Genomic DNA, 12,904 nt, shown 5'->3' on the forward strand with positions numbered 1-12,904 from the left:
CCCATACAACTGGGTAGAGGTGAGATTCAGGGGCTGGATGACGCCTCAGACTACAAGCACTTGGAAGAGGATGGCATAACTGAGTTCGAATCCTGGTTCTAGGACCAGTGGTGTGTCCTGGGGTGATATCCTTGTCTCCCCAGGGCTCAGAGATGAAGACATTGGCTGGATGACTGATGAGCACAAGCCCAGGGCCTTCTGGAGAGAAGGATGTGGGCTCTGCCTTGGTGTCCTTTCCTTTCCCCTCGCGAGTGGAAAGATTGGACGGTGGCATTTCTAGGACAGACACAGGCCAGGCCTCCGTGCAGGTCTCCCAGCCCAAGCCTCTCTGTGTGAACCCTGCCAGCTGGCAGGAGCTGGAATTTAGAGTCCAAGGCCGCAGTGACACACAATGGGTCTGTCTGAAATCGGCTCATCTTCAAAGGAGAGTCAGCCTATGGAGGAATATCACTTCTCATCTGGGCAAATCCGACAGGTGCAATTTTTTTTTTCCCACTTTATCCTTCAGTATTACAACAGAAAATTGAGGGAAGCGCCTGCTCTCCTCCTGATTAGGGATAATGTGAGCCAAGGAAGACGACGAGAAAGGACACCGGCTAAGCATCCATAATATTTGCATTCCTTCCGAGACTTTTTCAAATGCCTTCTTTCATAGACACTTGTCCATCATCCAGGGATTCAGCCCCCCCCCCCCCCCCCGGGCCCTGAGCAACAGCTCTGCTTTTATTCCAGGTTCTTATTTGGGTCCACGAGGTCTGGTTGAGACTCAAGCCTCAGCTACTGCAGTGGATCCTGTGACCGAGGCCTCCCCAGTCAGAACATGCACCGCTCTGACCTTGAGTATGTGACACGGGCTGGACAATCAGAACAAGTCTCTGGATCTTTGCTGGACTTGTTCTTTATCTCCACTGTCATCCATCACTGCATCCTTGCTCCAGTGGCATCCTCTTGTCAGCATCTGTTCCTAGGGGTGTCTGAGATTTGCCATCCAGTCTGGTCTTTACACGTTTTTTTTCCCCCTAGCCTTGCTGACATCAGCTGAGAAGTGACAGTAAGTATCCTCATCCGATTCCGTATGACATCCTCTCCTGTTTCTGTGAGTCCCCTGGGAGGCTCTGCTTCTCATGTAACTTCTTTATGGAGAAACCCATCTGTTCTCTCTACACCAGGCTCGGTGAGTGGGGCTGTCTGGGTCCAAATGTCTGGGATCCTTCACTGGACAGGGAACCCTTTCCAAAGAGGGCTATCATCCCAAGGCCTCTCCTTCTCATTTCTTTCTTTCTTTCTTTTTAAAAAAATTTTTAGTTGCAGTTGGACACAATACCTTTATTTTATTTATTTATTTTTATGTGGTGCTGAGTCTTGAACCCAGTGCCTCACATGTGCTAGGCAATTGCTCTACACTGAGCTACAACCCCCAGTAACCTCCCTTCTCATTTCTCAATCTCATCAGAGACTTTTGGTTCTGTGACTTCCTCTCCCACTGAGATCTGAGCCATGAGAGGACTAGGGATGTGACTCCCTCCCCCAGCCCTACACATCAGCAGCCCCTTCTCCCTGGTGCTCCCCTCTGCCTTCCCACCCTGTTGTCTAACCCATCTCAACAGCTTGGTCCTCCAGCTATCCCTCTCCAGTCTACTCTCTGCAACTCTGATTCCATCTTAGCTTTGCTCCTGATGACGCTTTTATATGTGAAAAAAAAAAAATGTTTTTGCAAATCAAGAGGCTTAACTTTCCGGAATTTGTCTCACTATGAGAACCAAAAACCTATTTTTAAATGAAAAGTGTTGACTGTTTTCTCTTTGCATTCTTGATATGACAATCATGATCTTTCTTGGAGTCAAGGAACCTTGACCGAATGGACACGGAGGGGAACCATGATCATCCTGCAGTGGCATTGGTGATACTCTCAGGTGCCAGAGATCTTGCTAGGTTCTTGCACAGCTCCAAGAAGAACCAACTATAGAGCTGGGTCACCCAAGTTCTGCTGTTTACTTGTTGCTCTGCCGGGGTCCGGCTGCAGCAGAATAACCGGGGGGTGACGAATAACTTGTGTTCATTGATGCAGCAGGAATGGGAGCCGTTTATTGTAGGGCAACAGAGCTATTTATACATTTTGCACAGCTTATCTTAATTAGCATAAACTAGATACATCAGTCAACCAATAAGGAATCTCCACACTTAATGGCTCGCTTTTGTTACTTCTCAAACCACTCCCTCTGACATTTTGCCAGGCACCATCCAGACTTGTTTACGAACTCTAACATTTCTCTGGCAAAATACCAGGTGTTATTTTTGACTTATTTACAGACCTTAACATTGCACCATCTAGGGAAGTCATTTAATCTTTCTGAGCCTCACTTACCTTACCTATAAATGAGGAGAGTGACAACTTCTCGGGGTTGTTTTGGAATCAAGGGAGATGACATCTATCAAACTACAAAGCATCCTGGAACATAAGGCAGCCTTACTTTTCAGGGTTTACTCAGATGAGCACTTCATGGTGCAGCCTTCCAGAACTCTTGCCAAATGCTTCCCTTTTGGTGTCCCAGGACCATTTGTTTATAGAGCTCTGCAAGTATTGCATTGTATTGAACTTACTTAAACTTACTTAATGCATCTGCTGTTTCCTTGCCCTGGACGTGATGACTTGGAGGGCAGGGTCCACACCTACTTCACCTGGGCATCTCCAGCCCTTAGCCAGGGTTGGGCATGGAACAGGAACTTGGTATAAGTTTGTTGGTGAATGAGTGGGCACTTACTTCCTGCTGGAGAAGTGAGTAGCAATGGGACTGGGGTTTCCTTAGACTAGTGGTTCTGAACTGGGGGCAATTTCATCCAGATTTTTGACCCTCTGGAGACATCCTTGGTTGTCTTAACATGGGAATTGCTGCAGGTATTCAGTGGGTTGGGCTCAGGATGCTGCTCACGACCCTATCATGAGCAGGACAGTCCCCACAACAAGGAAGTGTGCGGCTCCCAATGTCAACATGTCAACTAGGAAAACTGCTATGGACTTTCTTTTTAAATATCTCAGAGAAAGAAATCCTAGGAGACTGGAATTTGAAGGTAATCAGAGCAAATCTCAGTTAAAATTGGATTTTGGGTTGGAAAATGTTTGAAATTGGTTCTTGGTTATCTTTGATGAAAGGAAAGCAGGCGGGAATATGATAGCTTAATAAACAATGAAGATCCTGAAAATTGTTTTTATGTAGGTGTGGAAGAGGAGAGAGGCTTTGGAAAATCCCATGCTGAAGGAGATAAATAGGGCTGGCACGAAGCGGGCTGGGGCTGGGGCGAGGGAGTCTGGGAGGAACAGGAGGAACTGCTCAGTGGGAGAACTTAGCAGATGGGACCTGGGTTCTGTGACTGTCCATCAGCTCCTGACCTTCTTCTTGTAGGAGGCATTTTCCTCCTGCCTGGTGAATTCAGGCAAGGCCATGGGACTTGGTTTGGCCAGTGAAACACGAGGAGAAGTGACATCCATTTGAGGACAGACACTTTCAGAGTGACTGTGTACTTCCCCTTGTTCCCTGTGTGGTTGCTTAGTCAGCCTGGAACCCAGAACCAGGCAACAGCAACACAGAGCGTGGCCTGGAGTTGCCATGAAGCCTGAGAGAAATAAACCTTGACTGTCATGAACCACTGCCATTTTTGGGGGGTGGGGGGGAATTATTTGTTTTTGAACCATAGCTTAGCCTATTCTGACTGATATACTATGGTTGGGCTGATGGAGAAAGTAATCTTGTAGAATTGGACATTAACTTGTCTTTCTTTTCCACCTTTTAAGTTTTGATTTGCATGGGAATCCCTGGAGGTCTTGCTTGGTGAGGGATGAGTATAAGACATATCGGACACCCCATTTGTCCATCTGTGTTCTTGGCACTTAAAGAATCAGGATTCAGAATGGGAAGGACCAAAGGGAAGCCAAGAAAGGCTCCCAGAGGCCCCTTTCCTTACTGGTTAAGGTAAATGCCAACTTTACAGAAAGATAAGATGGTTCTATTTTTTAGTCACCACAAATGTCACTATTATCACAGATGACATTAATTTTTAAGAGAAAAGGAAGAAAATATGTCACAATTCTGTTTTGTGCATATGCTGATTGAATGAAAAGTTTATACCAGATGCCAACTTAAAATAAGGACATATAAATATTTAATTGTTTGTATGTATGTATACATTCCTGTAGCACAATATGTGCCTATATAGACACAGAGTACTGGTTCTCAAGCGGGGAGGGGGTGATTTTGCTTCCTAGGGGAGGGTTGGCCATGTCTGATCATCCCAGCAGGGGGCAGGGGTGCTGCTGGCACCCAGCCGGGGGAGGCCTAGGATATTGCTGATCGTCCTGCGGTGCACAGACAGCCCTTGTTATCTGGCCCCGAATATCAACAGTGCTGAGGTGGAGAGATCCTGTCCCAGGTCCACACACAAAGCCAGACTCTGGGTGTGTATGTGTGTGTGGTGGGGGGGGTGCATATGTATGTGGACGTGGGGTGCTGGCTCCTTTCTCCCAAGCGCTTGTTGTCATGCGCCTGCTTGATGCACTTAACATGCTCCTCTTGTCTGTTGATGAGAAACCAGGAGTCGCAGGCCAGAGGGCGGCCAGCCTTCATGGCCCCGAGAGACAGTCTCGGGTACTCTGTGTTCCCTGAAAGCACACATGGGTCAGGCGCAGCTGTCCTGCTTGTTCCTCAGGATGATGACTGCCGATGACGTCTAGCATGCTGTGTGGCACACCTGGGCTGGGAGCTGCACCAGGAGAGGCGAGGAGGGGCAAGAAGGGGGCCTGAGCGGGCCCGCCATTTCCCATCTTAGGAAGGTATGAATTTCAGCTCATCGTTTTAAACATTACCTGTAAGAGAACTGCTTAGACATATTTTTGTCTCTCTAGGAAGATCCTGATTTTATAGCTATAGAGGAAATATTTATACATGTATCCAACCGGTTGTACACATTAGTGATGAGGCTAAATAGCTACTGTCCTCACAGTAATTAGTAATTGAGAAATTTCCTTGATGATTCACTGGCCTGGAGAGACTCAAAGGGCAAAATGGTCAGCTGGAAGCCACTTAACAAGCTGGCCTGCTGGTGAAGGTGCAGGCCTATAATCCCCAGCAGCTCGGGAGGCTGAGGTAGGAGGATCACAAGTTCAAAGCTGGCCTCAGCAATGGCGAGGCCCTAAGCGGCTCAGTGAGACCCTGTCTCTAAATAAAATACAAAACAGGGCTGGGGATGTGGCTCAGTGGTTGAGTACCCCTGAGTTCAATCCCCAGTACTGCCTTCCCCAGTGCCAAAAAAAAAAGGAGTGTGGCTCTGTATAATGCTTTCATTATAAAAGAAGAATAACAGAGCCAGAGGGTGGCTGTAGGTAGCTGGTCAGGCAGTGTGATCAGAACCACCCCAGGACATCTCTCCTGTCCCTCTGATGCTTCCTGTGAGCTGGCTTGTGCTATGTGCAGGGTGTTTCCCATGTGGGAACCTGGGCCAGGGTGAGAGGAGGCGGGGCTTATGCAGCCCAGGGAGGAGGCTGGGCTTTGGGGCCCATCTACGCAGTGTTGTCGAGGTGCAGTGGAGTGCGGGCCTGAGGCTGAGCATGCTGGGACCTTAGTCCCTGACCAGGAAGTCTCCGGGAGGCCTGGGACACCCGCGAGGCCAGGGTTAGCGGTTCTGGTCATGTGGATCTAGACTCTAAAGGGGCTGGGGCTCCAGCTGACAGTTGGGGAGCCACACACACTCCACCAAATGGTCAGAGCAGCTGCTAACTTCCTTCCACAGCTTGGGGTGGGAGATACTGGAAAAGCACTTGGGCCAAGCAGAGCCAAGGATCTTAGGCAGACAAAGTCACCAAGGGATGATCCCAGACGCAGCTGCAGAAGTGGGACTCAAACTTCCAGGGAGGAAAATTCCTGAGATTTCTCACCCACGGGCAGGGTTAGTCTTTCCCATGTGGGAATTGGGGCCAGGGTGAGAGGAGGCGGGGCTTATGGCATCTTGCCCTGGCTGCTTAGTTCTCCTGCAGGTACTCAGGGGCTGGGTGTGAGAGGCCTGTCAGCAGCACGCCCTGCTGATCTGTGAACTCCTGCTGAACACAGAGTGCTGTGAGGCGGGGCCCTGAGGTTCGCCCATGCTGCAGGCCAGGTCCTTAGCCTCAAAACTGGGTTGAGTTCCCCAACCTGGGGGGTTTTAGCTGGGAGCTGAGGTGGGTACCAGGGATGGCCCTCAACCTCATTCTCACCTCCCTCTAGCCTTCCCACACTATAAGTTTGGGAAGATAAAAAATGACCTTTCTCAGACTGCCTTGCAGCTAGAGCTCTGACAGTGAACTTAGTTCTGCTTATTAGATTCCATCAGGCTGAGATTTGGATGTAGAAATGAAGTGAAGGTCACTTTTCATGGCTTTCTGTGGCTATGTGGGCAGGAGCTGGGGGACACGTCTGCCTCAGTGGGGTCCCTGCTCCGGCCTTGTCTGAGTGGAGTGGAACAGTCAACATGGCTTTGTGACTCTGAGGTCTGGATTTGGATCCCTGGCCCACAGCTAAGGGACAGAGTATGGGCCTCCTGATTCTGCACCTTCCTGTTGCATCTCCTGGTGGCTCAGCTCTGTGGGTATTCAGAGAGACATTCTTGGAGGCTCAGGCAAGACCCAGTTGCCCTAGGCCTTCCTATGGAATTCTTGTTTGTTTGTTTGTTTGGTTAACAAAAATAAATCCCTGTATTGCATCAATTTCTGTTGGCAATAGCCACACCATTTCCGTTTCCTAGTGACTGACACAGGACTTTACCAGGGCAGCCAGGGAGCAGGGAGAAGTACTGAACTGGCACACTGGACTTAGAGCTACAAAGTTCTCAACCCCAGAGAGCCACAAAGTGGGTAGAGTGGCTTCCAGTTGGTCAGCACTTCCTCCTCGCTAAGGAGTGAGGGTGACCCTGTATTCTCATGATGGAGGGGACTGTCCCTCCTGCTCTGGGCCACTCAGTTCCTGCCTTCTGGACTGAAGTCCGGAAGCAGAAATGCCTGGGTGCAAAGTTTAAGGAGGCCCTCACTCTCGGGCCGTGCAAGAGCAAGGTCAGCCACCAAGAGTGAGTGACTCCTTAAATTTTGCACCCCGAGTGCCTCACTAGCCTGGTCTTGGCTTTGCTTAGAAGTCAGGCCTGGGTGGGTCTTGTTGGCCTCCGTGCTCAGTGCAGAGACTTCTCTGCCTCTGCTGAAGCTTGCCTTGACCAATAGTGTGTAAGAACTTTCTCTGGAGGGGTTTTGAGGCTGCCCTGCCCCTGTGCCCACGTGAGGGTTGAAGTTTGAGAAGCTCTCTGTGTTCCTTCTGCTGTGTTGTCCTGGTCCCACTATTGGGATAGAGTCCCTGAGGCCCCAAACTTAAAATGGTCCCCACTAACCCACTAGCCACACCAACACGAGATTTTTGTGACGCATCATTAGACACTCCCATAGACAGGGTGCTGGGGACCATAGCTCCACCATTTCCCTGGGAAGTGTAGCTGGGGACATCCACCTGTAAATTCTTCATGTCAGTACCCAATCATGAGGTCGCATGAACAGAAGTATAGCCTTCCAAACAACGGAGAGGAGAGTTCTGCTCCACTTTAACTGGTCAGATGTGTCTGGAGAGATCATGCTTCCAAAGGGAAACTGAAGGACTGGAACCATTGAGAGGAGAGCAACTGGCAAAAGGGGAATCAACACACAGGCAAGGACAGGATGCTCGACTTTAATAGGAAGTGCGAATGAAAGCAGCAGAGTGGTAAAGCTCTGTGTTCACCTATCAGATCGTCAGAAGTCAGAACCGCGGGTGCTCCCAGAAGTGGGACCTGGGGTTCAGTGCTGTCTCCTCTCGGCAGCCATTGGCTGAGAGGAGCAGGGAGGGCAATGCCAAGAGCAAGCTGGTAGTTTTTAAAGGAAGGAAATTATAGTGGGCTCTTCTTGCGCTGGCTCACGATGCCCACAGGCCTAGTGAAGGGCAGATAGCCAAGCCGTGGCTGCCCTTCCATTCTGTTTACTGTTGCTTCTTATCTGCTTGGAAGGCTCCCTGGGAGCTCAAGGGAGCAGTTGCTGAGGCGCCTGGCAGGGCAGGAGAGCTGGCCTTCCTCCACTTGGAGATAACCGCCTCAGAAGCCATTCAAACAGCGCCATTCTGCTGGCATGTGCTTTGACGATTGCCCAGTCTGGGTTTCCAGAAAGCCCTGGGAACAACGGGAGCTCCTGTGGAGTGGGGTGGAGGACGCCAGCAGACCTACTCAGGAGCTGGCCTTACCTGCTGTCACCCGATGGAAAGGGGGTCCCTGGGTGCTGGGTGCAGACAGGGTGCTGGGGCCAGCCTGGGCCCAGACAGGAGGCGGGAGAGGGGAGCTCTTTACATGAGGGCTGGGGAAGCGCCACTGCGCATGCACCAGAGGGGAAGGGGAAGGGGAAGTGGAAGGGGAAGGGGCTGCTGTCTCACCGGGAGGAGGCCCTGGGTGGCTCTGTGGTGAGGAGGTAAGTCTGACCTTGGCCTCGCTGTCTCAGTGTGACCTGAACCTATTGGCTTAACCATGGGAGTTCCAGGGTGCTGGCTGTCATGTGGTGGCACTCGTCCCAGAGTGTAAAGTTGAAGTGAGAACATAGGAAGCCGGGTGGAGACGCTTCGGTTATCACACACATGCAAAGGGCTGGGCCGGCGCCTCTTCCTCCTGAGCGCGTGGTTCTCGCTTCTCCAGCCTGAGGTCTGATCCTTTCCCTGGCTCCTTGCTACTCTGTCCCCAGCCTGTAGACTGTAGAATGAGCTGTGCTCTTTCCTGCCTTGGTCCCCTGTTCCTGCGCTGCCCTTCTATCCTCTGTATGTCTGCCTGGGAGAGCTCAGCCCAGGCACCCCTCCTCAGGGCAGCCCTTGGGGATCCTCCAAATGGGCCAACTCTTCTTTGTAGCCACGTGAGCCAAAGCACGCCTTCCTCACCGTGCTCACCTCCACTGCCGTTTTACATGCATTTGCACGTCCCCTGTCCCCTGGGGGCAGGTCCTGAGGACAGTCAGGCAGCCCTACCACGAGGCTCCCCAGGAGGAACTGAACCCTTAGCTGGTTCCCACCCACAGCCATGTGACTGAGCCACCTTGAAGAGTATCCTCCAGCTGTGTCAAGCCCTCAGATGGCTGCAGCTGGAGGTATTGGGCCAGAGCCACCCAGCCAAGCCACTCCACCTCCTGACGCGTTGGACTTAAGAGCAAATATGTGATGATTGCTGTTTCCAGCAGTAGGTTTGGGGTATTTGTGACACCAAATAGACAACTAGTGCAGATTCAGGTGCCTGGAAGTGGGAGGCTACCGTGACAAATGTGGGGGTGGCTTTGGGACTGGACATGGGCAGAGCTGGAGGGAAAGGTGTTTTAAAGGGAGTGTTTTAGTCAGGTTTTTTTTTTTTTTTTTTTTTTTGCTGCTGTGACTTAAAGACCTTAGCAGAACAATTATAGAGGAGGAAAGGTTTTTTTAGGGGCTCACAGTTTCAGAGGTCTAAATCCATAGACGGCAGGCTCCCTTCCTCAGGGCTCGAGGTGAGGCAGAATATCATGGCAGAGGGAAACAGCTCACACGTTGATCAGGAAGCAGAGAAGGTCTCCCATTGTCAGAGACAAGTATATACCCCAAAGCGACGCCACCAGTGAACCACTTCCTCCAACCACACCTCACCTGCCTCCAGTCACCACCCAGTTAATCCCACCAGGGATCGATACACTGATTAGGTTAAGGATGTGACCCAGCCATTTCTCCTCCAAACCTTCTTGCATTGTCTCCCATGTGAGCTTTTGGAGGACACCACATCTAAACCATAGCAGGGAGTTCAAGAGACCCTGATGGCCTCCATGAACATCACTGAGAACAGAAAAGAAAGTGAGGACATGTTATTGGAAAATGGAGGACAAAGGTTCTTTAGTTTGCTATCGTAACAAGTTCAGCAGTGCTGCCACTTGTGACCTGGAACCCAGAGCATGCTCCTAATGAAACGGGTGACCCAGCTGCGGAGTTTCAGGCAGTGTTGGGGTATCATTACTGGGAAATAGTGGGACTGGATTCTAACCAAGGAACTGCGGACATCAGCTCTGCTGGATTTCAGAACTGCTGTGGACCAGGACTCCTGCAGACCTCCTTTTTCTCCCCTTTGTGAACAAGGAGAGGGAATCCAGAAAACTATCCCACCATCAATTCCTATCCCGCCATGGAAGCTGGGTGTGTGGGATGCAGGTGATTTGTCTCTTAAGCTGAGAGTCCTCAGTTTGAGAGAAACTCTCCTCAAGGCACCGCAGGCCCATTGCTACCCCCAGATGTGATTTGGATGATGAGACCCTGAACCTGCAGCGTATATGGTGGGGAGCCATCTTGGGAGCTCTGGAAGCCTCAGGAGTGTGGTGATTGTAATGTCGAAGAGATGTAAGTTACTGGGGGTCAGAAGACCGTGATTCCAAGTATCTGAGATGTCCCCAGTGAGCCCGCCTCAGGGTACGCATTCCCTTTGTTGTTCCCTCCCACAGTGCATTCAACCTCTGTGACCAACAGACTCCATGGAGACGGTGCAGCTGTGACAGCTGAGATGGCTCAACAGCTATGTGCATGTCAGTCTCTTGGATAACTTGCCCAGGGGGACATCAGCCACCATGTCAGGAGGACACTCAAGCAGCCCATGGAGAGGAACTGAGGCCTCTAGCTGACAGCCAGAACCAACCTGCCAGCTGTGAGAATGACTTTCCATTCTCTATTCCTAAGGTCAAGCCCTCAGGGTCGGCCATCTTGGCCAACATCCTAGCTTCCACCCCATGAGAGACCCTGAGTCAGGACTGTGGGAGATTAAAAGTGATCGCCGTTGTTTTAGACCACTCATTTTTTAGGCAGCAGTAGAGGACAGCATAGGCCCCTTCTGCCAATTCTCTCTTCTCCAGCCTCCTTTTTTTTTTTTTTTTTTGGTTTGGTTGGCTGGCCTCGGCCTCGTGTCCACACACCTGAGCAACCAGGATGAGGGCCAGGGGAGGCAGGCACCCAGGCTTCCTTCAGTTTCATGCCCTGGCTGCCTGAGCTTCTCACCCTCGTCTGGTCCTGTATCTGACTTCTGCACAGTCTCATAAAAGGCCAGTCCTGGTGACCTTGCCCTTGACCTCCCTGCCTGACTCTGCTGCTGGTCCCTGTGCACCTGCCTTACTGTGGAGGAACCTGCAGGGCTGAGTTAGGTAAACCCCTGCTGTCCATTAAGAAAGCAGGTGGAGAAACAGAGGGGTTGGCCACCACCAGTTGAGGGCGCCCCACATGGACCTCACAGTGGCCCTTGCACCAGCCCTGAGGTGAGTGGAGGGGGCTTTGGCTGGGGAGAGTGGGGGGTTGGTAGCACCTTGACCTTAGAGGGGAAACAGGCCTCTGTGCAGCCCCAGAGTGGGCCAGGAAAGGATGGCCTTCCTCGGGGTGGGGAAGGGAAGCCCCCCGGAGCCCGGTTGGGACATTCTCCTGAAGGAACAGAAGAAAGATCACACTAGTAACACATCAAGTGACTCCTGCACGTGCTTCCTCTCATTCAATTCTCCTGACGGCCAAACCCACCTGTTTGGGGTCCTCAAAATAAGCTGAGTTCCTCACCCCCAATTCCTCAAATCTGCAAAGCTCTGACAACCAAAAGATTTTTATAACTTGCTTGGTAGCAAGTGAGGACAGAACTGAGGTGAGGTTGTGTTTGGTCTTCATCATCCCACGGACTGTGAATATGGGAATGCTTCCCTACAGAAAGATCAACGTGTTTGTTTGCAGGGTGCCCCCCAGAACCCACTGGCTGTTATGGCATGCACCAGGTAACTTTTCTAAAATCTAACATTTCTGACTTTTGAAACATCTGGTCCAAAGATAAAGCACAGCGGCCCTGAATTATTTCCATTTTTACCTACAAGGAAAACTGAGTTTCCTTAAAGAACAAACCTAGCCCAGAACCAGGAAGCTTCCAGGGCAGGTGCAGATTTGAACCCAGGGCTCTCAGCCAGCACATCTCGCTCTCTCAACCCAGGAATGAGCCCTGAGCTCCTTACGTGCCTGTGGATTCACAAGTTTAGCAAGACAGTGTTTGCTCCCTGCCCGGTGACAGTCCGTCCCATCCTCGTGTCCTAAGAAGCAGCGTGATGGCCCCGGGACTGAGACTGCCACCCACTCCTCGACCCGCCAATCTCGAGGCCCATTAGATCTGGCACTCTGGGATCTTCATGGAGCCCGTTCAGTCATTTTTATAATGAACTTCAGAAAGCTTTCTGTGTTTGGGGTATTTATTGTTCCTGGACCCAGTGGCAAGCGGAGATTTATCCACAGAAAGCCTGGGGTTTAATGAAGCTTTTTGTAGCACAAATATGTTCATGTGACTGAAATAGAATAAGCTCTTGGGCATTCCTTCTCATTGTCCGCTTTTGTGTCATCCCTCCCTCACTCCAAACCCTTGCTTATCCTCTGGCCCTGCCAGAACTTCCCTCGGATCCTATTCTCCTTCAGTAATTAACTCATCCAACAAGCACTCAGTGAGTCCCTGTGGCTGCAGACAATGTGGTAGAAGAGGTTTTATGGCTTATTAGAAGAGCACTGGTCGGACAGACAAAAGATTGAGGTCCTGGTGCTGTAAGCATTTAGACAGGGCCCTTCTCTGCTCTGGACCTCCATTTAACCATGTGTGAAGTAAGAAGATAATTGAGAGGGTGAAAAACACATCAATCACAAAGTGCAGAAACCTCAAAGATTCAACAATAAAGGAGTGTGGGCTTTGGCACAGTCTGACCAAGGACTCTGGCTCTACAGTTCTCTTGATTTAGACTTTCTCTGGGAATCCTTTTAATCTTTAGGGTGGCTTGCCTCATGATTACAAAAAGGCTGCCAGTGGCATCTCCAATCATCTGCTTCAC

Source organism: Urocitellus parryii, chromosome 6 (genome assembly GCF_045843805.1).
Source record: "Urocitellus parryii isolate mUroPar1 chromosome 6, mUroPar1.hap1, whole genome shotgun sequence".
Classification (NCBI taxonomy): domain Eukaryota; kingdom Metazoa; phylum Chordata; class Mammalia; order Rodentia; family Sciuridae; genus Urocitellus; species Urocitellus parryii.